General features: G+C 47.1%; 1 protein-coding gene and 1 pseudogene across 1 annotated transcript in view; both read right to left on the bottom strand.

Moving 5' to 3' along the window:
- The window catches only part of SHISA6 (shisa family member 6), a 282,711-nt gene that overhangs the window by 87,644 nt on the left and 169,376 nt on the right, over nt 1-25,691 (bottom strand). The gene's annotated exons all lie outside the window — the stretch shown is intronic.
- Nucleotides 7,914-8,538, bottom strand: LOC112924904 (small ribosomal subunit protein eS8 pseudogene; annotated as a pseudogene).

The following is a 25,691-nucleotide window of genomic DNA, read 5'->3' as shown; positions in this document are numbered from 1 at the left end:
TTAAAAATACACTTGACACGTGTTTTGGAATAGAAAAGGGAAAAGAAAAAAAAGCAAGGGGCAGAAACGGAAATTTCTGTGTGTGGCTGTACTACGTTTGGAGGTGAGGAGGATGGTGGCAGCGGCAGGGAGACAGGAAGCTATGGCTCAATGCTGAAACTTCTGGTTTGGAGTCAGGTCAGAATGAAGCTCCAAGGCAGGTTGGCTGGGCAGCAAGGGAGCTCCTCTGTCCCTCTGAGGGTCTATGGGAGGGGAGAGTGAACCATTTGATGGGGAGGAATCGGGGGCAGGGGGTGAGGGCTGGGGACACAGCAGAGCCTGACCTCCCTGAAGCTGCTGCCCCAGCTCCCTGTCACTGAGGGTCTGCTCTGCTCTGTGGCCGCCACCCCCACAGGGTCAGCCTGCCTGGCAAGTGCGCTTTGGGCATCCCCAGCTGGTCATCTGCTGCCCCCCATGCCAGGTCTCCCCCTGCTTGGGGCTGCCTCTGAGGATCTCTGGCCCTCGCCAATATTATTAGCATAGATTCATGAGTCATCACCAGAGGAAAGGAAGGGCTGGGAGGAAATGAATGCTGAGGCCAGCCTGTGCTCTCAGGTCCCTGGAAAATTCAGTGTTTCCGGGAGACCTAGAGCCAGACTGAGGGTGGGGAGTAAGTGGAGAAGGAAGAGAGGGGACGGGGGAGGAGGAGAGGGAGGAAGTAGAGAAGAGGAGCAGAATAGGGAGGAGGATGGGAGGAGGAGGAAGAAGATGAGAGGATGAGGAGAGGGAGAAGAAGAGGAAGAGGAGAAGGAAGGGGGGCAGGGAGAGGAAGAAGAAGAAGAAGAGAAGGAAGGGGGGCAGGAAGAGGAAGAAGAAGAGAGGATGAGGAGGGGAGGAGAAGAGGGAAGGAAGGGGGGCAGGAAGAGGAAGAAGAAGAAGAAGAGGAGAAGGAAGGGGGGCAGGAAGAGGAAGAAGAAGAGAGGATGAGGAGGGGGAGGAGAAGAGGGAAGGGAGGAGGAGAGGAGGAGAGGAGGAAGAAAAGGAGAGCATGAGGAGAGGGACAAGGGGGAGGAGAGGGAGGAAGAGGGGAGGAGGAAGAAGACAAGAGGATGAGGAGGGGGAAGAGGGGAGGAGGACAGGGAGTCAACAGGGAGGAGTAGAAGAGGAGAGGACGAGGAAGAAGAGGAGAGGATAGGAGAGGGAGAGGAAGAGGAGGGGGAAGAGGAGAGGGAGGAAGAGGGGAGAGGGAGGGAAGGAAGAGGAAGAAGAGGAGACAGTGAGGAGGGGGAGGAGGGATAGGTGGCGAGAATGAGGAGGAAAGAGGCTGGCCCCACAGTCTTGCCTATTTTTTTGTCTCCCCCAACATCACTCAGGTCTTAAGGGGCTCCTAGTCTATCTGGCAGAAAAGCATCGGGCACTGCAGCAGATTTCTACAACCATTTCAACAATGATCCTTTCTCCAAATTTCTCCTCTCGGAGTGTGGTCCCCTTGTCTTCCTATATTTTAGTTCTTGGTTGACTTTTATTGTAATACTCTTCGTTGTGGATGAATTCTGCTCCCCTCAAAAGACATATTGAAGCCTAGACACCCGTTAGCTGATCTGGAAGGAGGGTTGCTAGGGGTGTAATTAGTTAAGACAAGGTCATCATGCAGTAGGGTGGGTCCTTGGTCCAACATGATGGGTGCCTCCTAAGAAGGAAGAGAGTCATTGGAGAGAAGACCATGGGAGGAGGGAGGCAGAGAGGTCTGTGGCATGTCTACAAGCCAAGGAAGGATGAGACAGCTGGCGGTCACCAGAAACTAAGACACAGGTAGGGATCCGATCTTCCCTCAGAGCCTCAGAAGGAGCCCAGGTCTGGAGACTTCTAGAACAATGACTCAAGAAATCTGTTGTTCACGCCACAGCGTGTGGCGCTTTGTCACAGCAGCCGGAGGAGATTAAGATGCTCCTCCTTCCCATTTTGTCTCCTCTTCTGTTGTCTTTCCACCCCCACTCCCTCCTCCCACAAGACCCACCATTTCTTTACCCCGATCGCTGTAATGAAGTCTTCCCAGGCCTCCGTTTCTGTTCTTAACTTCTCCCTCAACTTCCTACAGATGGTCTACCTCAGTGCCCCATATACATTTTGGACTTCGTTTAAACTAAAATAATCCTTCTCTCCACCCAATTGTTTCCAAACACCCTGCTTTCTCCCACTTGCCACTGTCATGCTTTCCCTCACCAACACCTAAGCTTTTTGATAACTCTGTTCTATCCCATAAGTGAAACTTCATGATCTGTCACCTTTTCTCTATGTCCCACTTCTTACCACCTTGACTCGAGACCATATGACTGGATCGTTGCTATCATAGCCCACTAACACATCCTTGGATCCAGTCTTGCCTCTTCTTAGAGGCCATGAGCTCAAGGAAACTCAGCTTTCACCCAGCTCGTTGCTCATCAGGGGCCTGCAATGGTCAGTGCATCTCAGACCAGCTTCGGGTTGCCCAGCCTTAGTGCCACATCTGGCCCATCTCCTGGATGGCCACTCTACTGCCCATAGGCGTTTCCACCTCTCATGGTATAGGTTAACATCATGGTCCTGGATTGAACACTTGCTTCTCTCCAGAGCTACTGACCCTCGGCCAACACTGTGGGATGTGTTCACTAAAGGTTAATGATGTTCTCTAACCAGGGGCCTGTGAGCTATTGTGGATAAGGATGCATTAGCCTGCCAGCATTGTTTAGTAATAATAATTGGAATTATAATTGGTAACTGTTTTTAGCCCAGGCTGGGGGGTAGAAGTGTGGTTTCAATGGCTAAGGCTGGTCACATAGTACGGTTCGCCTATATGACTGGCTCACTATAGAGAGGCACCCACCATGAACAGACTTGGGCTTCCTGGCACCTGGATGTTTTGCATGTGCGCTAGTGGTGCTTCAAGACCTGGGGGTAATGGGCGTCCTGTGTGTTAGCCTGTACCTGAGACCCCCAAGTCCCTTTGAATGCATATCCTTCTCCAGCTATTGCTGTGTTACCTTCTTACCCAGTAATAAAACTGTTCTAAGAGTCCTTTTAGAGACTTTGACCATTTAAGGTGACTAGTACATAACAGATGTAGGCTTTACTCATGACTTTCTTTCCTTTTTTTTTTTTTTTTTTTAAGATTTTATTTTTAGGATACCTGAGTGGCTCAGCAGTTGAGTGTCTGCCTTTGGCTCAGGTCATGATCCTAGGGCCTTGAGATTGAGTCCTGCATTGGGCTCCCTGCATGGAGCCTGCTTCTCCCTCTGCCTGTGTCTCTGCCTCTCTCTCTGTGTCTCTCATGAATAAATAAGCAAAATCTTAAAAAAAAAAAGATTTTATTTTTAAGTAATCTCTCCACCCAACGTGGGGCTCGAACTCACAACCTCAAGATCAAGAGTTGCATGCTCTACCAACTGAGCCAGCCAGGTGCCCCCTCATGAAATGTCCAGTCTGTTTCTCCCCCTGTCTAACCCACATCCAGATCTCATCCCCTCCAAAAAGTCTCAACCACTATCTTCTTGTGGCCTAAGGGGGCTTTGGTGCTTGGTTTAATTAATTCTGCCATCCTTAGGCATCACAGTTTAATGAACAAGAAGCCCGGGTCCAGCCAGGCATTAGCTATACAACATTTGGGAAGTGACTTAACCCTCTGAGTTCCCTTTTTCTCATGAAAAAAAAAAAATATATATATATATATAGCATCTATATATATATAGATAGATAGATGCTAATGCCTAATTCCTACCAGAAAGGATCATTGTGTAATCTGGACAAAATAATACAGGAAAAGTGCCTGACATTCAAGACGCAGGCAGGGACGCAGGCAGGGACGCAGTAAACATTAGCCGTCACTTCCCTTCCTGTATATCCTCTCTCTTTCCACTGAGCCACCCACATGCCCTCTTTTCTCTTCCCAAAGAGCCTGACTATAAACTCCTCAGTAGAAGGAATCTTGTTTTTGTATATTGCACAGTGTCCCCCAAAACAGTAATCCTGGTGGGACACAAAGCAGAGACTCCAGTCACAGAATTCAAGACAGTCAGAAGAAGGCTCAGGCATGACGTGCAGAGTGTGTTTTGGTGGAGGCAGAGTCTCGCTGCCCTGAGAGGACTCATCTTTCGGGAGACCCCCCTCCTCATCTCTTTACTAGGACAATCAAAGAGTACTTTCAGGCACTAAATAAAATACTGTAGGCAAGGTCCCCGTTGCTTAGGAGGGATGCCATAAATTATGAGGTCCCCCTTCTGCTACTCTTTTTTTTTCCCTTCTGCTCCCAGGGAGCTTATGAATGAGGCAGTTATTAGAGTTGCATCGTGTGCCCTGGCACACCAACTCCAACAACAGTCACATCAGAGAACATGAAGTGTCATTGGAAAGTGACAGTCACCAGAATCACAGGGCTGCCCGAGTTCACTGCCCCTGGCTATTCTTGTTTGATAAGCCTTCTACTGGTTTATCAGCTCTGCAACATCCCAACGTGCCCCCTCGCCCACCACAGGCCACAATCATCGGCAACAGAACGTGCCAGCCGTGAAACACGTGGATTCAGAGTGCAAGAAAAGGGGAAGAAGGAAAACTCATTGGAGGACATGTTGCCAAAGTGGCTTTTGGGAATCCATCACAGAGGACTGAGGAGGAAATCTGTCAAACGAGCCAGGATACCAAATACGAAGAAATATGAAATGCCTGCCTCCTCTCTGGAAACGTTTAGAGGGAGGAAAAAAAAAAAAGAAAAGAAAAATCCAACCCACAAAACCAACCCTGCAGAGGCTGGAGTGGGGCGAGCTGTTAATGAGTCTGGCATTAAGAGATTTGTGTTAACTCAAGGAAGGTGGCTTCATTCCCAGGTTCCATTCAGCCTGTTTGGGGGAGCAGTGGGGGGTCTTCTCTGAGGTCAGCAGCCATTAAGCTGAAATATTCAACTGTTCATTATTCCCACAGATTACACCACTTTCTCCAGAGTATTCTGGGAACGAGACAATTGCCCCACATTGGCTGAATTAGCCCAGCCCAAAATTTCTGAGGATATTGCCTTTTACTGAGAGGCCTTCTCCTCAGAAAGCTGTAAATGCTGTAGGTCACTCTGTTTCCAAATGTCACCTTGATACCATTTGTGTGTGTGTGTGTGTGTGTGTCTGTGCTGAAATGTGTATTGTTTATCATGCCTGTGGCCTTATTTACATCTAAAAACAGGTCATTGTTAGAGGCAAACGGAATGGCTTCACTTCCTTTGGAAAAAGCACGATGGCAACTGGTTTGAGAGAAGACTGGGCTCCAAGACTCCTATAGAGTCTCCACAGGAGCAAGATCCCATTGTCAAGACTGGAAGCACCTGCTTCTTCGGAGTGTCACCTGGAAGAAGCAAGAAGATTCCAGAAGCCAGATCTCACTGGAGTCTCCCTCAGCTATAGGAGACTAGCAGGCACCTATTAGTCTTGTTTTCAGACCAGGAACTCGCAGTTCAGAACTCAAGTGATTTGCACGAGATCACAACAGCAAACACAAGATGAGAAACATCCTGAGCACCACATCAGGGAAGCTGGGTCAGGAGAGGCTGGATCAGGCTGCCGGTCAGAAACATCTAGACAAAAGGAAGAGAACACTGGCCTGCTCCCTGGACTGGACACAACAGGGCACTACATCTCCCACACTTCTGCCCACACATGGATTTCAGCTTCACCCGTCTGCTGTAATTTCTTCTCATTCAATATTTGCCTGAGAATGTTTTTGCTGACAGCAGCCTTTCTGGGGAGGAGTGTTGGGGAACTGGATTAGGAATGTTATATTCTAAAGGTCAGAGGCACAGTAATTAACATGAACATGCTGGAATTGGGGGCTGCTGCTGGGTCTCAGTACCTCTCAAGGCTTCGAGTCTTTGTCTTCGAAAACAGTCCCAGTGTGGATGGAGGGTGTGCACGTGTGTATTTTTCTATGCATTTTTATCATGTGGCCAGATTCGTGTGGCCACCACCAGTCTGCTGATGCATGGTTCCATCCAAGCACAATGCTTTGGCCTACGCTCATGCTCTTGCCTCTGCATGCATCACTCTCCCTGCTTCCCCGCCTTTCCTCAGCTTGACCAAAGCCTGCCCATGTTTTGAGCCTCACCCCATTGGTCATCTCCTTTAAGAAGCTTGGTCTGGGGGCACCTGGGTGGCTCAGTGGTTGAGCATCTGCCTTGGGCTCAGGTTGTGATCCTGGGGTCCCGGATTTGAGTCCTGCACTGGGCTCTCTGCAGGGAGCCTGCTTCTCCCTCTGCCTGTGTCTCTGCCTCTCTCTCTGTGTCTCTCATGAATAAATAAATAAAATCTTAAAAAAAAAATTGTAGACTTCCACTGCTTACCATGCTATAGCCCTCCTTGTCCATCTATCGGTACCAGCTCCCCGAGCCCTTGGGCTCTTTGAGATCAAGGCCAGTGCTCTCATACCTCTGCAGCACCAGTACTTAGCCTCATGCCTGGCACACAGTAGGCACTCAATCACTGTTTCATGAGTGCACCTGAATTTTTACAAAGAGTAAATGTCCCATGGCCGAGGACAAAACCAAACACAAAGCAACACTGTTGTGTAATTAGGATTTAATATATTCCACGAACACTGGCATACCTGCATCGCTAAAACACATTACTATCAAATTAATCAGAGTTATTTTGCAAAGGTGTGTGTGTGAGTGTATGTAGCGATTCTTTTGCATGCAATTACAGCTCTTACTTCAGGACAGTTAAAGACTATGCTGATTCTCTCCTAAATACTTCCACTGAGTTGGTTTTTCTTTTTCTTTTTCTTTTTTTTTTTAAGCATTACACTTTCAGCTTTATTAAAGACCATTTTTTAAAAGTTGTTTTAAAATCACCTCTGCAGGGGGGCCTGGGTGGCTCAGTTGGTGAAGCGACTGCCTTTGGCTCAGGTCATGATCCCAGGGTCCTGGGATTGAGCCCCACGAGGGCCTCCCTGCTCAGTGGAGAGCCTGCTTCTCCCTCTCCCCCTGCTTGTGCTCTCTCTCTCTCTCTCTCTCTCTCCCAAATAAATAAATAAAATCTTAAAAAAAAAATAAAACCACCTCTCAACACCTGCATTTTCTATAAAACTGTCACACCCTGCCTTCTAATAACTCAGCTGCACCATGCAATGAAGTAATCTTAGAATTGGATACCAAGAAAGTCACGGTCTCCTCCATGGAACTGGTAAGGCTCTATCTTCCAAATAACCAGATGTGTATATATATATATATATATATATATATATATATATATATATATATAATATACCACCCCTCCCCTCCCCTCACTGAGCCACCCTGGTGCCCCAGCTAGCTCGTATTAACTATTACTACCAGTGAGGGGAGGGGCGGTATTATATTATTATATCAACTGCTTTCTGACTGCCTCTTATTTCTCCTGAGAATTGTAAACCATTTGTTAGATAAACCTCTGCTGCTTCTTCCCTTGGCGTAAGCCTCCTAGGGCTGTGTTTGAGAAGCTCCACCCAGATCTACGCCTGCAGCTAGAAGCTTCTCTTGTGGTGACTTTAGATTTGGAGTTCAGTTTTTGTTTTTGTTTTTATCATCATTGTGATTTTTGTTTTGTTTGGGTCCAGAGCATCTGCATCCACAGTACCCATCCCTCCTGGCTCCCAGGTAACGAGGGATATCCTGCAGACCTCCCTCTGTTTGGACTGCTCTGGAGGACCAGCAGTGTCATGGGGATTGCTTCCATAACCCCTTGAGACGGCGTTCCTGTGTACTATATTACCCATTGGCCGTTTTCATGAAATATGGTAACAGAAAAAGAAAATTCTTTATGGCTATTTTCATGAAATATGGTTCAGGAAAAAAGAGACAAAAACTTAATTTTCTTCTTCCCTTTCTTTTCTTTTTTCTTTTTTGAACAATAAACACATTGATTACATGACCGAAGAGAGAAGATTTATTTGCTTTTCTGGGCTTTGATTTTCCTGAGATAGAACTGCAGCTCCTTGCCCTCTATACATAGCCATCTGCCCGGCCACACTGGCCTGGTCTCGAAGCGATGCCTGCAAGAAGCTTGCCCTGCAGGAACTGCTCCTCCAGAAGACTGCTGATTTTGGAATTCTTTTTCCTTTCATCATACTTCTGAATTTTCTTTGATGATTTTTTTATTTAAAATCTCTTCCTTCTCGGGTGTCAGCTTGGCCCCCTTCCTGCGTCCCAAGGGCAGTGCATAGTAGGACTCGTATCACTGTCAGTACAGTGTGCTGTCAATGTGCACGATACACTTCTTCACCAGGGTCTTGGTGCGGACCAGTTCATTGTCGGATGCATTATAGACAACATCGATAATCCTTGTTTTGTGTGTACAACACTCCTAGCCCCAGGAGAAGTTCCCCACGTCTAGCCTCAAGGCTCGATACTTCTTATTGCCTCCCCGGACTTGAATTGTGTGTATGCGGTGGGGGCCAATCTTAGTATTGGCCACGGGACGTCCCAGCTCATGCTTCCACTTCTTGTGGTAGGGCTTGCTCTTGCCCCCGGGTCTTGGTGCGCTTGTGTCAGTTGTCCCGAGAGATGCCCATCGCTCTCGGCACTGGCTGCGAAAGAGATTCTCATTCCTTTTCTGATCTAGACTTTTCTACTCCTTTTTATTTCCCATTTTTTACTTGTCCCGTATGGGGTACGATGTCACAGATCCTTTACAGAAGGAAAATGCACCTCCCTGTCTGGTTCAAGTGTTTCGGACCCCGTGACCTTTCCTGACCCGACCCTCCCCTACCCACCTGAACTGACATTCTCTCAGGTCTCAACAGTTTTATCCTATTATTGCTTCTGTTGCAGCACAAATAATATTTTGTTGCAATTGTTATCATGGCTGAGAATCGCCTCAGACTACCAGGCAAGCTGCATACACTTTATGTGCTTTGGTTTCTTTTCCTATAAAATAGACATAATAATAGCTTCCACCTTATAAGGATAGGATGGGAGGCCTGACACACCGAGCAACCACTTAGCAAATAGCTAGCTCATATTTTGTTTTAAAAACTTTATTTATTTATTCGTGAGAGACACAGGGAGAAAGGCAGAGACACAAGGAGAGGGAGAAGCAGGCTTCTTGCGGGGAGCCCGATGCGGAACTGGATCCCAGGACCCTGGGATCACGCCCTGAGCTGAAGGCAGATGCTCAACCACTGAGCCACCCTGGTGCCCCAGCTGGCTCATATTAACTATTACTACCAGTGAGAGGAAGGGCAGTATTATTAGTTCTAATGCTCCCATTGTTAGCCGTGCCTGGTACCTACACAATGTAAGGCTCAGTAAGCATTTGCAGAGTGATGCTGAGTGATGAATGCCTACGAATTTGTGATCCCCCTCTCCGGGCAAGGGGCATCACACTGGCTGCCCATTTCTGAGATGGGCAAGTCAAAGCAGACATAATAAATGGGTGGAGCTGAAGGGGTGCAAACTCCTGGCTGCATGCTTTGTGCCAAGAGCTGCAGCCCTTATCTGGGGGGCTCAGACACTTGCAAGCAGAAGGAAACTCTTCATATCCCAGGGTGCCCTTCAAGACTCCTGAAGACACAGCTTCTCAGGTTGGGGCCAAGCACATGTTTCCAAGCTGCCAAATGCAGCCTCTGCTCAAATACCTAAGACTGTGGAGGAGGGAGTGCGCAGAGCTCGGCGTAATCTCAAGCCTCCAACTTCAACCTGACTTTGAGCTAGTTCTCGGCTTTCTTTTCCTCCCAAGAAGTGCCAGGATGGGACAGGATATCGCCCTACCTCTGCTCCCACCCCCTTCCTTGCAGGCACGTGGGTTAAAGTGCTAATGAGCAGAGGCCCGGCTGAAAGACAGGCTGCAGGTGACAGGTGACACATCATTACACTGGACACTCGGTTCATCTGATCCTGGCACTGCCACGCTGCCTGGGACCCACAGTACCTCACAGACTCCTGTCCCTGACGCCCCGTCCCAGCACCCCTGGGGTGGGGGGGTGGGAGCTCTGTCTATTGGAGGGTCCCATCCAAAACCCAACTCCCATTCCTGGACTCTTTTAGCAAGGGCAGTACCAGTGACCTGTGTGTGTGTGTGTGTGTGTGTGTGTGTGTGTGCGTGCGCGCGCACATGAGCAGCACCGGGATAAACATTTTATGTCTTATTTTATTTAACCCCCAAGACAGTCTTTCTGAGGGTGGTATTGTCAGTGGCCCCATTTGCAGGTGCAGAAAACGAGGCTCAGAGAGGTTAAGTACATCTGCGAAGGTCACGCAGCTGATGAAGGCTGAGCTGCTACAAGAACTCAAGATTCAGAGCCTCTGCTCTCCATGGTGGTGTTTCCTCTGCTAGTGTCTCGGGAGCAGAGCTCTGGGTTTCCAGCGGGAAGCAGGGGACACATGGGCAAGGAAAGAGCCAGAAACGTGAGAGGCTCTGCTGGAAGGCAGGTTCAAGCAGGGCAGGTCCAGGCTGCTCCAGGGCAGGATGATTCCTTGCTGGCTGCCCTGAGGTCAGGCCCCATCCATGTGACCTGGACATGACTCTCCATCTCTTTAGCTATAAAACACAGAAAGCCGTACGGAGACCTGGCAGTGTTCTGAGCTTCCAATGCCAAAATGCTGGTGGGCAGCCCTGAAGCCTGGTACCAAGGTTCTGAGGGTGATGATGGTGCTGGAGATGGCACTCTAGGCCCAGAAAGGGGGCAAACAGGGGAAGAAAGGCCCCCCCACCCCACACACACCCAGGGAGACCTTCCAGAAGTTTCTGCAGTTTCTGCATTCTGGCTTTGTCCCTGGTCCACCTCCAAAGAGTCCTTGTTAGGAACAAAAGGCCCCCAGTGTTCTGTGGTTCAGCAAAGGTGAGCTGGCCTCAGGCCTGCTCGCAGCCCGCAGAAGCCTCCCTTAGAAGTTTCTAGTCTGTGTCCTCCAGTGCTGGGCCTGTGGCATTCATCGGGGGACCAGCCACAGCTGTCACAGTCCACCCAAAGGAGGTAGTGTGAACAGGTGGCAGGGTGCCGGATATATGCCAGCTTAACGTAGGGAGAAATGTCTCACACGGGGATGGAGGGTGGCCGTGAATATATTTTGGGGTTGAAATTCAAGTTCACGGTGACACTTTGGGCATCCCACCACTCCACCATGTACACATCCACTCTGCAGAGTATTTTGGAGAGTAACTTTAGGTGTTCAGTTTTTTGTTTGTTTGTTTTTCCTGTTCTTTACTATTCCTGGAGGCTCAAATCAGAAGTGACTCAAAATCTGTAATGCTGCCCCTCTCTGGGGTCTCTGTGGGCTCGAGCTCTGGCCCATCCACGGATGAACACCTGACTCCTGGTGAGGTGGCCCGCCTCACCTGAGTGCAGCTTAGGTAGTTTCAAACCTTTTGTCTGCCAGAGTCCCAAAGATGTTCCTGTCTCCGACGGTTCTAGGTAGGCCCATTTTTAAAGGATTTCTGATCCCTCTTCGGCAGGAGAGACCCTCACACCTTCCATCACTATGATCTCTTTTGAGCTCTGCCCCTCAGGGGTAATGTGGGTTATTTCAGGCAAGGTAGCCTGTGGGAGGCTCCTCAAGAACCTTGAATCTGGGCTCCTGCCAGCAGAGGACCTGGGGACGATCTCAGGGAGGGAGGAGCACCTGCATTCATCAGAAGCGGTGGAAGCTTGGTGGGAAGGTGGTGGTGGGCTCTCCTCCGCTCCCATTTTCTGCTGCTGACCTCTGGACATCACCAAGTCTTTCCCCTTCTCTCCTTTCCCGTTGAGTGGCCCTGTGTCTCCAGACCTGAGCATCCTATCCAGCCTCCTCCCTCCCAGGCCTGCAGTATGAGCAACATCTGGGTCTCGGAAATAGCTAGGACAGCAGAGGCAGCAGCAGGAGTGGCCTTAAGATTAACCAAGGAACCGCCACTCACTGGGGGGCTGCTGCCCTATCTATCTCCGTGTTACCCACACCCAGCATCACTGAGCAAACGGCTGCTTAGACAGCCAGCTTGTTGCAACCTGCAGGAGGGAGGTGAGCCAGTACCATATACATCAATTGCCCCAAGGCCATTAAGATCCAAATCCAGAGCCGTGTTCTCTACCAGGCCACCCTGCTCCTGCATCTGCACCAGAGCTGCTAGAATGCCCAGAGAAGGCAGGGGAAGGGTGGGGGCACTGGCCAGCAGGGACAAAGGGCTGGTGGGCTCACTTGCTACAAATTGTATCCTTCTCCCGTATCCCTCCTCCTCTCAGAGAACCCCACAGAAGTCACTGGACCGTAGTAGCTGTTGACCAGAGTTCAGTGCAGATCATGACATAGCAAACACTAGCTTCGAGTTCCCACCGGTCAGCCTTGTAGCTCTGCACCTCTTTCCTCTTTTCCACAGCTCCTCAATGAGAGAAATGTCTGTAGGGCAGGACCCCAGTCCTGGTCTTTCTGGTTTCTTGCTCACCACTAAGCAGGTACTTGATAAATATGGAATGAAAGAATGAATGAATGAGTGAGTGAGTGAGTGAGTGAGTGAGAGAGGGCCATCTAGCTGCCTCTTGTGCAGTTGGGATGCACGCCTCACCATCCTCTGCCCGCTGTCTTTCCCTTCCCTCCAGCAAAGTACAAGAATGTCTGAATCACCAAATAAGGTGAATCTATCTTCTCAGTAAAGAACCAGAAAATCTGGAAGGCTTTCCAGCTGTTATCAGACCATAAAACCCTCTCTCCCCAGGGAGCAAAAAACTTGAAACCAAAAGAGAGACAGAAGGAGGCAGAGTTGCCTTCAGCTGTTTCCAGAAGCGATTGCTCAGAAGGGAGTGAAGGCGAGGGTGGAAGGAGGAACTCGTGCTTGTTGAATGCTCCTAGGTAGGTGCAGGATAATTTCCCCGCAGCTTTATTTATGTCACACCCATCCTATAGATGACATTCAGGATTAGCTGGACCCGGTGACTCAGCCCATGTGACAATGTCTCTTGTCTAAAGCCACACAATTAGCAAGTTGGGAGATTCAGGATCCACTGCAGGTATGCGGGACTCCATTGCGCACAATTTTCTTTAATTTTCTGGGGATCTAAGAGGCCTCTAGTCTTGGGAGTGTGTACGCATGAAGTCTGTGGCTCGTCACTGCTGACTCCTAGCGTTGCCTGTGTTCTCTTTGGGAAGGAGAAAAGCAAGCAAACAACGTGTGCCTTCAGCCGGGCGTGGTCAGGAGTGCTGCTGCCCAGAACACTGGCTCCTCCGCTGGCAGTGTGTCCACCCTGAGGTACTCTTTACTCTTCTTGGAGCTCAGCATCGGGCACTGCCGACGGTCCACCTGGACCCCTTGGGTCCCCTCCATGCCTCTTGTGCACCTGTCCCCCATGCGAAGCGTGTTCTTGCCTCCAACGGACATACTCACCTCTCTTCTTGGAAGGATTCTCTTGGGTGCAGAGAACTGGAAATGTCTGAAAATTTACACGCCCCTCCAACCCCAACGAAGCCCTTAGCCAACCACTGCCAGGTCCAGGAGTAGCAAAGCCCAGCCTCCAGGCCAGCACTGCTCTAGGAGTAATGAACACCCCAGGGTCCCTGTGAGACCAGTCCTTGAGACTTTGCTGAGATTTTCATATTTCCTTCCCTGCTTCCCTCACCTGGCCTTGAATCCTCAGCTCAGGGTTAGCTGACCATATAGGACTTCTGCGGTGACATAATTCGGTCCTTAGTCATAAGCATATGTAACAAACTCATTCTATTTCAAAGAGGCTATTAATCTTGTTGAAAAACAATGGGCTAGATTTGACTCACTTTCAGGGACCAATGTGACTATATCTGGAGAAGGAGCTTTACGTGGAAGGAGGTAATAAAGGTTGAATGAGGTCATAGGGTGGGGCAGGCACCCGACTTCCGTATAGGAAGAGGAAGAGACACCAGAGCCCTTTCTCTCCCTGGGTACATCCACAGAGGACAGGCCACATGAGGACAGAGCCAGAAGACTGCTGACAGCCCGCCAGGAAGAGAGCTCTAACCAGACACCCATCCTATCCAGCTGGCGCCTTGATCTTGGCTTTCTAGACCCTAGAATTGTAAGCAAATTAATTTTTGTTTAAACCACCAGTGTGTGCAATTTCGTTATGGCAGCCCGAGCAGACTTAATATAGTTACTAATGGCACAGTCTAGTTTCTTTTTTTTAATTTTTAAGAAGATTTATTCTTTATTTTAGAGATAGAGTACGCATATGAGCAGGGGGAGGGGCAGAGGGAGAGGGAGAGAGAATCTCAAGCAGACTCCCTACCAAATACAGAGTCCAATGCTGGACTCGATCTCACCACCCTGAGATCATGATCTGAGCTGAAGTCAAGGGTCAGATGCTCAACCAACTGAGCCACCCAGGCATCCCAACATACTCTAGGTTTTTAAACATCCCTTGATGTCTAGAGAATGGTGAGGGACAAAACAGTTGGTGAAAATAATGCTTAGGCCGAAACACATCACTTATTAATGAATTAGCTAGTAATTAAACAAAGACCATGGAGATTGGCGATGCAGGGATGCCCTTAGGGAACAGTGCATGGTGAGAAAACTTTGCAGAAAAGGTGGCAAGTAAGTATGGCAGGAATCTTCATCCACCCTGGCCCAACCTGCCAAGGTTCAAACGTCACCATAATAAGTGACATCACTTAACAAATGACAAGAGTCATATATGGCAATTTCCAATCTTATCATCACCAGCCCCACCTTCAGCAGTGTCAGCTCCAATATCTCAGAGCCACTGTCAAGGCCCTGTTGGTTGCTCTGCAAGCCACATCCACCACTACACCTGCTCCTAAGGACCTGGAGGTTTAAGGACTCACTCACACAATCAGAAAGTGAGTAAGGGAGATAATGTGACACACCGGTGTTTAAAACAACAGGCAAGCACATGGAGTGGAGTGCACCTGGGGCCAGGAGAAAAGGACTCATTTGGTGAATCCACCTATTTGGCCAACGAAGAAATCCATCCTGCCATGCCAAGTATGCTCATGGATTAGAAAAGTCTATCACCGTCAGCTTGAACAGAAGATGTAGAACAAAGGAAATGTGTTACCACAAAGGAAAAATGCTAAGCCAGGGTAGCTGACACTTGTGACATTCTACCTCTGGTTTCAGGCACAGTTATGGAGGATAGTTCCTCGCAAGTGTAGACTCGTGCTGAGTCTCCAAGCCCCTAGGAATCCTTAGTTTTCGCCCAATGGCAGCCTGGAAGGGTGGGGAGTACATGGTACTGGGACAATCCTTGGCCAACAAGAGATAGAAGCCAGTAGATAGGTCACCCAGCAGCCTCATCCTTTCAGTTGACAATTCTGGGTATTTTGCAGAGATGTCATCTTAATCAACCCCCTTCCGTCTGCAGTAGCACCTGACAGTGCAACCCTCTATTAGCTGTTCTCTTTTCTTTTCTTGTCTTCCTGCCCCTCACTATTGCTTCCTTGGAATAACCTCCCCGAAGCCAAGACCCTCCTTTCAGGGGAAAAATCAAAGGTAGCCACTCTGTAGCCACATGTGTATTGTACACAGGAGGCCAATGAATTTTCTCCCAGGACTGCTAGCTTTAGTTGGGTGGTGGTCATTACACGAATAGCCATCTGTGAGTTTGATCTCATGGTTGGAAAGACCAGATTTCCAACGATGGTAACAACTAAGTTGAAAGTTAAATCTTACAACTCCATTAGTTTCTTCCAAAGTCTAAAATAGGTGTGACTCAGTGCCTGTATAAGTCTGAGGCTTGAATCACAAGGATTTATTTCTCACAAGGGAAAGCCTGAGATCAAGGTTCCAGCAAGGTAGGTGTCATATCCTAAGGTCTCTTCACTTGGCTTGTAGGTGGCCGCCATCTTGCTGTGTGCTCACATGACCTCTTTTCAGTGCACACAGGAAAGAGACAGAATGAGTTCTCTCATGTCTTATTAAGGGTGCTAACCCTTATAAGACCATGAGACCTCATGACCTCATCTAACCCTAAACATCTTCCCAGAGCCTCACAAAAAGTATCATGACACTGAGGGTTAGGACTTTGATGTGTGAATTTGGAAGGACACATTCACTCCATAATAATCCCTCTTCAACAGCCTCCAACTGTTTCAATCTTTAAAATCTGTGAAAGGGATCCTGGGTGGCGCAGCGGTTTGACGCCTGCCTTTGGCCCAGGGCGCGATCCTGGAGACCCGGGATCGAATCCCACGTCGGGCTCCCGGTGCATGGAGCCTGCTTCTCCCTCTGCCTGTGTCTCTGCCTCTCTCTCTCTCTCTCTGTGACTATCATAAATAAATAAAAATTAAAAAAAATAAATAAAATCTGTGAAAGAGGGGCCCCTGGGTAGCTCAGTGGTTGAGCATCTGCCTTTGGCTCAGGTTGTGACCCTGCGGTCCTGGGATCGAGTCCTGCATTGGGTTCCCTGCAGGGAGCCTGCTTCTCCCTCTGCCTGTGTCTCTGCCTCTCTCTGTATGTCTCTCATGAATAAATACATTTTAAAATATCTTTAAAAAAATATGCTCTCTTGAGCTTGTGTTTTGAGTGGAGTAAGTGAACATAAGGACAAGAATGGCTGAAGGTCATTCAGTCCATGGGAGGCACCCTCTAGGGGGTCTTGAGTCTTGAGTATTTCTCAGCCAGGATCTCCATCCTCCTCTTTTATATTTTTTTAAAAGGTTTTCTAAATATAATCTTTTAAAAAATATATTACAGCCTTATTGAAATATAATTCACATACTATATAATTCACCCATTTGCAATATACAACTCCTTGATTTTTCGTATATTCACAGAATTCTGCAACCATCACCACAATCAATTTTAGAACATTTTCATCATTGCAAAAAAGAAACTGTACCCATTAGCAATCACTCTCCATTTCTCCCGAGCCCTCCAGCCGTAGGCATGCACTACCCTATGTTCTGTCTCTACAGATTTGCCTCTTTTGGACATTTCTTATGAATGGAATCACTCAAAATGTAGTCTTTTGCCACTGGCTTTTTTCACTTTGCATCATGTTTTTAAACTCTGTTCCCTATTGTAACATGGGTCAACCTTCCACTCCTTTTGTGACTGGATACAATTCTGTTGTATGAATATAGTACATTTAATTTATCCATCCATCAGTTGATGATTGGGTTTCTCTCATCTGTTTTTATTACCTACCCGATGTCCTTCCAATAAATTCCTTCTCTACTTAGGTTAGGCAAGGTGGGTTTTCCTTGCTTGAAGCTAAACCACTGTAATAGACACAATTTTCTGTAGATAATATGTATTTCAGATGCGGTGACTCTAGGGTTCAGGTGGCATCCAGGCCTGTGGTTCATTAGACTTTAGCCTCTCCTACAGGATTCTCTGTGAGGTAGGCTCAACATGAACATTGGGCAGCAAAACAGAACTTACAGATAACTGTACATTTGGGATGTCTATCTAAGGGATCCCTTTGCACTGTCTCTGAGCAGGCATCCACCTTGCCTCTGATCCCAGGGGCACTGTCCACGGCCAACAGCAGAGCCCACCCTCTGCACAGGTGCGAAGTCACAGGAATCTAGCTTAGCTTCCCATTCTTTCAGCATCTTCTCAATGGACCATCCCTTCACCACCACAGAGCCTTTATTCATCCTTTCTTCTCTGACCTTTAATGTCCATCCTCATGAAAGAACTTTGATCATTTTGTTCTTTCTTACAAGCAAATCTGCTTTTAGGATCCCAGAGTTCCTGAAGGGCACTCTGGGTGGCAAGGCATTTCAAATCAGTTTGCTCCATCTATCAAAGGAGGAGCAAGAGTGGTTGGACATGGTAGTGATGTTTCAGTTGGATTTGTCAACAGAAGCAGTTCTTCAAATGGATCATGGATGGAAACTGACGACGCAGATGAGGCCAAGGAGGAGCTACTCTGGTTGTTTGTTTGTTTGTTTAAAGTACCTAAATCCACCTTGGAAGATGATGCTAGAGTCCCAGCCCCAAGCTCTGGTGTGTCTGTAGACTGAATAATTTGGGCTTAAGGAAATTTGCCGCTGCATGGAGCAGAAGAGGGAATAGCTCTCTGGTAGGATCAATCCGGCTGTGGGGTCTCCTGAAGAAATTCACAGGGTGGAAGCTTAAAGAAGAAACAACTCCAAAAATAATCTTACACTTGAAAACAAAGAGGCAAAATTAGGAACCCATGCTGTGCAAAATGTCCCTCCCTTAGGAAGGATGCTTTTCCCTTGGACCAAGAGAAAACTAGACTCAGTACATAACTTAACGTGCTACTTCTCTGACTCACTTGATATACTCTGATCTTTGAGCAAAGTCTGATGTAGCCACACAACCCTATGTAAAGGGGGGGAGGTGTCCGTTAACAGGGAAGAGCCACAAGTGGGGCCCTGCTGTCACCTACGTGGACATGGCAGCCTACCAAGGGACCCACGTCCATCCAGGATTTGTGCATGTGAGCAGCTTTAAGCCAGGCTGCAACTCCTCAAGGTATGGAAGGCAGAAGAGAGGCGCCCACAGCCAGAGGAACCAGCTACTGTGTTGGAGACCCAGGCAGCATAAGAGAAGCCAATCCCACCTCCCAGTGGAAGAGCGCAATGGGGCCATGACGTTTGTGATGCATACTAATCTATGCTTGGGACCCTCCCTAAATTGTTCCAAACCTTGACACGCAACCTTGGGTCTACCAGTTGCCAGCTGAGCAGAAACTAGCTTAGCAAATACCCACTCCAGCCACCAAGGCTCCTCGGTGACAAAGATGCTGCTCCACTTAAGCTTCTTTCAAAAGCCTCTTGCTGAGCTGTGTGTGTCAGATCAGGCTCAGAAAGGGATAACACTGCTTGGGCTCTGTTCGTGCTCTTTGCTGTTCCAAAGCAAGGAGAGTCCAGAGCGAATGAGGTGGCGGGGGTTCTTACCCTGCCTGTGAGTCATGTCGTTGCTCCCTCTGGTCCTGATTTTAGCCAGTTGTGCTCAGAAATAGAAGGCTGCCAGGATGCAGGCACTGTGGGGCCCAGGTAACTGAGGTGAAGGTGAGTGCCTGCCATGCCTTCACACCAGCCGGATGTAAGCCAGAACCACAGCCCCTCTAGGGGCAGCCTCCACACCCTCTTCCTCTCTGCTCCTTCATCTTCTGTCCAAAGACACATCGGTAAGGAGGGTTTGAATAGCATCCCCTCCAAAGCTCAGGGACTCCTGATGATACAAGTTTTTATTTTGTTTTGTTTTAAAGATTTTATTCATTTATTCATGAAAGACACACAGACATAGGTAGAGGGGGAAGCAGGCTCCTTGCAGGGAGCCCGATGCAGGACTCGATCCTAGGACCCTGAGAAATCACACCCTGAGCCAAAGGCAGATGCTCAACCACTGAGCCACCCAGGCATCCCCCAAAACACAGGTTTATTCCTCGTGCATGCTACGTAGCCACTGTGGGTTGGTAAAGGGGTGGCACTAGAGAGTCTGTACATCTGCCTCACAGGGACTCAAACTCTGCTGGTGCCACAGCAGAGGGAAAAGAGGGGTCTTGCAATCAAACACTCGAGCCTGGAAGTAAGACACTGCTACTCACAACACATGTGCCAGAACTGGTCTCCTGGCCCCGCCCAATCACAAAAGTAGTATAAAGTACGGTTCTCTGATGGGCCAGGAGTGGACCAAACTGGAGACACTCAACCAATAGGCTCATGACTATGCTGAATGGAAAAATGAGCTTTTAGAGACAAGAACCAATTGCAGTTGTAACCTCATCCCTTCCTCACTGTGTGATCATAAGCAAATTCTAGAAGTCTGTAAGCTTCACTCAGATTCATTCAACAGGGCACAAATAATTATTAGCCCCCTTCCCTCCTTTTCCTATTCAAATCCCTAAACATGGGTAACCATCTTAAAGGACATGATTTAATAATCACTTTCACCTTAAAGGGCAAACATAGATAATAACTTAATTTTATTGATTCCCTCCCCCCAGTTCCTATGAGATGTATTTGCATTTTGATGGGCACAGTTCAGTTGGGCAGATGGGCTTTGAACTCCGTAGGATGCAGCCTCTGACATGAATCCCATGATTCTCACCCCCAGTATCAATCCCCTTGGGGGATCAACCTCCTCTTGAATGTGGGCCAGGCCCAGGGACGTGGAGAAGTGATGGGCATTACTTCTGTTACCCTCTCTCTTGATTGCTCTGATGAAGCAAGCTGTCCTGCTGTTGGGAGAGGCCCAGGTGGCAAGGACTAGACGGTGGCATCCAGACAACAGTCCCCAAGGCACTGAATCCTGCCAACAAATGCTGAGTGAACTCAGAATTGGGTCGTCCACCCATTGGGCCTCAGGCTGACTGTAACCTCAGCCAACCCTGTGATTCATTCTTGTGGGAAACCATTAACTAGAGACACATGGGAAAGCCACGCATGGATTTCTGACCCGCAGCAACTGTGAGGAAAATCAGTGTGTGCTGTTTTAAGTCACGGAGTTTGGGAATCATTTGTTACACAGCAATAGATAGCTAATACAAAACTAGCATTCTGCTAGGTGGAGAAGCCATGAATTCATAGAATATATCTCCTGCTTGCAGAGACAATCTTGCTGCCACCAGCCTGTCCCCACCCTCAGTCTCCCTTCTTTCAAGCAGGGACAGTTTTGTCATTAAACCCTGCCTAGCCATACTCACAGTGGGCTGTTTTACAATACACGGGTGCCTCCCTTGACCGCAGACTTCCTTAGGACTGATTAATTCTGCCTTGGCTATTTCAAAGGATCAAGTACATCACTGTTTTCCCACTTCCTTTTGCAGTTCTTTTATCAGGAGACAGTGTGCTGCTTTATCAGGGTAAAATCCAATTCTGGAGCCAGATCACCTGGCATCAGGATCAGTCCCCCTACTTATTAACTGTGTGCCTTTGGGAATGTTGTCCCAATGTTCTTTAAGGGTAAAAGGAGGATAAAATAGCACTCAGGGTTTTCTGAAGGCAGAACGAAGTATTACACGTAAAGAGCACAGCATAGAGGCTGGGAGAGGAGAATGTACTCCATCGAGGTTAGCTACCTCAATTACAGACTTCATGCCTCACTTGACAGGTGGAATATTTAGTATTTGATGAACTGCTATACTATGCTGTCACTAGTCTCTGCGTTTACACTCAATCCAAGGCAGGAAACTAAGAACAGCCAGGCCAGGAATGGCCCCAGGTCAGCCCAACTGTATGTGCTGCTCCCTCTCCCTGACTGAAGATGGCAGGACACTGCACAGGGGAATTTTATTTTGCTTCACTCATGTGGTGGGCTGGGGTTCTCTGTTCTCTTCCCCTCCTATTGGCCCTTGGACCAAGCACTTCTGATGCAAAGGGAGTCCTTTTGCACATGAATCCCCATCAGTTAGGTCATGAACACAACTCGTGAGAGGCAGGTTGTTCAGAAGTATTTGGGGAATGACTGATGGATGGATGGATGGCTTAACTAATTAGCCCATCAACTTGAAGAAGCCCATCAACTCTGAACAGTGAGGCCTAGGGTGGGATGGGACTTGGCCTTGCATCTTTGAGGGTGTCATGGGAGCTGACAGGAGAAAGCTAATGAGAGAGGGGTTCCTTTGGATGTTTTGACCGAAAGGTAACCAGAAGAATTTTTTTTTTTTTACAGGGCTCTTGAACACATTCCAAATTCCTAACAGAGCACAAAGCTGCTTCTGGTAAAATCCTTATAGCTGCAGCAGGGTTGACATGGGAGGGACTGCAGTGGTTTCTGTGGGTTGTTTTCTGGACACCAGGAATGTGGGAGAGGAAGCTAGAGCAGACAAAAAGATGAAGGCAAAGAATCTGGAATATCTAGACCAACAGATAAGGAGGGAGGGATAGGGAAGTGCCTCCCCAGACCCAATTTGTTACTCTCCTGCATATCCATGGTCACTAAGGCTCTATGGGAATCACAGACAGCAAATGTTTCTTGTGTAACCATTATGTACAAACATACTTATTTTTATTTCTAATTATTAAGGTGGATCTATTTTAGGTTTACAAAGCTTTGAGGATGGTTCAAAGATGGATATAATGTTTTTCTTGCAGTGTGGTGAAGAGAAAGGATTTATAGACTCCAGGGTCCTTCTGCCAGAGGAAGAGTTTTGTTGTTGCAAAGTAGTTCCTCGTCCTACACGGTGCCATTCTTCAGAGGTATACAGAGCTCCCCAGTTAGTAAGATGTCATGCTCTCCCAAAAATCCACAGAACCTTCTCTCCAACTTTCATATTTACCATCGGGAAACATCTCCTGGCCCATCATTTCCCATGATACCATTCTAATTCTGTCATTCTACTTAGAACTCACTAGACTCCATCTTTCAAGCCAAAGAAGCCTCTCTGCCTACTTTATGAATAATGGAGTCTGAAAGCCAGTACACATTTGTCCTCGCGTGGCCCCTTTCTGTGCTTCGAATGGTCCACACTTTTCAGGTTTCTCTCTCACCTTTGTCGTTCTGTATAGGAGACTTAACATTCTTAAGACTGTCCTCACTGGGAAACCACTCCTGTAATTTTGCAGGTTGTAGGGGACATTTGGTTTACCATCTGATAGTCATCTTCCTCCTTCTGGTGACCACATCCTGGTTCCCACTCCGGAACTGGCATCCTCCCCCACTCCCCATCCGTGTGGCTGAGGTGAAGCTGCGCCCATCCCATATTGGAAGCTCGTTCACCTCAAGTAGATCAGTACATAACCCACAACCCTGTCTACAATGACTGGCTCCATGTTGGGCTCAGAACTCTATCAGAGCTAATGAGACACAATGAGTGTTTCACTGGGGCTTCGGGGAAAGTGATTTTGCTTTCCTTGCAGAACAGAAAACTTAGAGGATTTAAGGGCTGGAGCTGCTGTCACCATCTGGCTACAACCACCATCTGGCCTACCACGTGACGCCTGAGAATGAAGCCAATGTAACTAAAGACCCACTATGGAAGATTAAAAAGAAAAAAAACAAACCTGGGGCACATGGTAGTATTTTTGAGCTCCAGATCTAGTTGTGCCTCAAGCTAGACCTAGCCCTGAGTTTTTCATCTTACACAAACCAATAATTTGTCACTGTCCCTACACCAGTTTGGATTGAATGCTCTGTCACTTGAAGACAAAGGAATTCTCACTGATACAGCTGCATTTAGTGAAAGCCATTTTTATGCCCTAAAATGTGGCCATCTGAAAAGTCAAAGGAAGCAGAACAAAAGAATGCTGGAAATGGAAAGGATCTCGTCGAGTGACAGCTCTGACCCCATTGATTAAAAGATGAGGAAACGGAGTCAGAGCAGGGATGTCTGTGCATGTGTCCACATAGTTGCTCAGTTAGCAGAAGCAAGGGCAAGATCCAGATTTAACATCTAGCTCTCTTTTTCACCTCTTCCCATTTATTTATTTACCTAATTTGAGAGAGAGAGAGAGAGAGAGAGAGAGAGAGAGGGAGGGAGAGAAAGCGTGAGCTCACAAATGGCAGGGGAGGGGCAGAGAGAGGGGGAGAGAGAGGATCTTAAGCAGGTTCCCTGCTGAGTGCAGGGCCTGACACAGGGCGCGACCTCACAGCCCTGAGATCATGACCTGAGCCGAAATCAAGAGTTGGATGCTTAACTGACTGAGCCACACAGATGCCTCCATCACCTCTTCCCATTTAGACTGGAATGGACCCATTGTCTACAAGGGTGAGTATGTTTCCAATCCCTTTCAAGAGCTTACCAAGGTGACCCACTTCTCTTTCTTCCTCCCTCTGTTTCTCCTTTCCTTCCTTTTGTCTCCTAGTGGATGTAGATTCTTTTCTTTTGATACAGATTCCCTTTCTCATTCCTTCTGCTTCCCTTCCACCCCATCTAGAAGTAATGATGATCTCAAATGTAGCTGTTACTCCCCTACATTGCTTTGTTTCTAAATGTAAGAAGAAATACAAAAAGAGTAGATACTTCATTGTTGGGCTTCATAATTTTATGTCAAAAATATTCTACATATCCTGTTGGACCTTGCCTTTCTCACTTAGTATTAATGATTTATTAATGTTGATGGAGGTAGATTCCTTCGTCTTTATTTGTGCAAAAATGTATTTATTTTGTCTCACCTCCTGAGTGATTTGGCTGGTTATAGACTCTCAAACTGATGGCGATAGTGTTTCATCACAGCGTTGCCTGGTGTAATTATAAATATTGAGAAGTCTTCTGCTAGTTCAAGTTTTTCTCTGGGTAAGGAACCTGTCATTAATTTCTATCTGCTTTATTTTTTTAAAGATTTTATTTATTCATGAGACACAGAGAGAGAGAGAGAGGCAGAGACACAGGCAGAGGGAGAAGCAGGCTCCCTGTGGGGGCCCCGATATGGGTCTCAATCCGAGGACCCCAGGGATCACAACCTGAGCCAAAGGCAGATGCTCAACCACTAAGCCACTCAGGAGTCCCTTCTATCTGCTTTAAATGTGACCTAAGTTTAGGGTTTTGATTATCTCACTTGCTTAAAATTCAATTTGCTTCTCAAATCCATGGATTTAAGTCATTTATCAATGGTGGAAAACATTTTATCGTTATCCATTCAAAAACTGTTTCTCCCATATTTTCTGTTATCTTTTCCTTCTGTAACATATAACATATTAGTTATATGTGGGATTTACAGATTTTAAACTATTTAGCCTAATTCTCTCTTTGCATACTTTTATCTCTGCTCAGCATTCTGTATAATTTCTTGAAATGATTTCCGATCTACTAATTCTCCCTTTGGTGGTATTTGATCTATTATTTAACCTCAACACTGGGTTTTTAAATTTCAATTGTGATTTTTCCACATCTAGAAGTTTTGTACTTGGTTCTTTTTCAAAGTTACCTGTTCTTTTTTTATAAGATCTTAATTTTTTAGGAATAAAATAAATCCTTTTTCTTTATATTTTCAATTATTTTAAGGACACTTTTTACATACTTTTCCAGATTGTTCTGTTCAGGTTCTGGAAGTCAAATTATTGGATAGCTTGGCTGTATGGTGAGCTGATCTTTTGTGGGATGTTCCTTCTTCCTTCAGAAATCTCAAGGTTTGCCTTTCCCTATATTTCTGTTTTTGCCTATACTGAGCACTCTAGTTGTATCACTGTGTCAGGATCAGTTTTTCTGTTTTATTTTTTAATTTTTTACATTTTTGTGTGTGTGTGTTTTATTTTTTAAAAGATTATTTATTTTAGAGAGGGTTCAAGGGGTGGGGTTGAAGGAGGGGAGAGAGAGAATCTCAAGTAGACTCCCCACTGAGCATGGAGCCCAACACGACTCAATCTCATGACCCTGAGATCATGACCTGAGCTGAAATCAAGAGTCAGACACTTAACTGAGCCTCCCAGGCACCCCAGTTTTTCTGTTTTATGATGTAGTTTCACCTTGGTGGTTCTCTATAACTGCCCAGCAATATATAATCAGACTTCAGACCTCTAAGAAATGCATTCTGGCTTTGATTTTGCAGAAAAAACTTTTTTTCCCCAACCAGATGCAGACAATGAGAGAAAAGCTTCCCTGTCACTGCCCTGTGATGATGGGTACATATATTTAGGTATAATATGGATGCAGTCCTTTGAGGTCCCTGATTCTATGATTCCCACTTTGCTCAGGCCTAAGGTTTGGGGTCCTTTTTCTGTGTGGAAGAAAAAAAATAAATCCCATAGATTACTGGCATAAGAAAAGCACTCTTTTCCACCTCCCAAGAGTAACTGCGAAACCAGTCCATACATTTACTAATAAGGTTTTAATTTCTCTCTGGAAGCATGGATTTCCCCTTCTTTCAAATTCAGCCATGCATTTTATTTGTATTTCATCCAGAAACT

Source organism: Vulpes vulpes, chromosome 12 (genome assembly GCF_048418805.1).
Source record: "Vulpes vulpes isolate BD-2025 chromosome 12, VulVul3, whole genome shotgun sequence".
Taxonomy (NCBI): domain Eukaryota; kingdom Metazoa; phylum Chordata; class Mammalia; order Carnivora; family Canidae; genus Vulpes; species Vulpes vulpes.
This window is presented reverse-complemented; position numbering and strand designations above follow the sequence as displayed.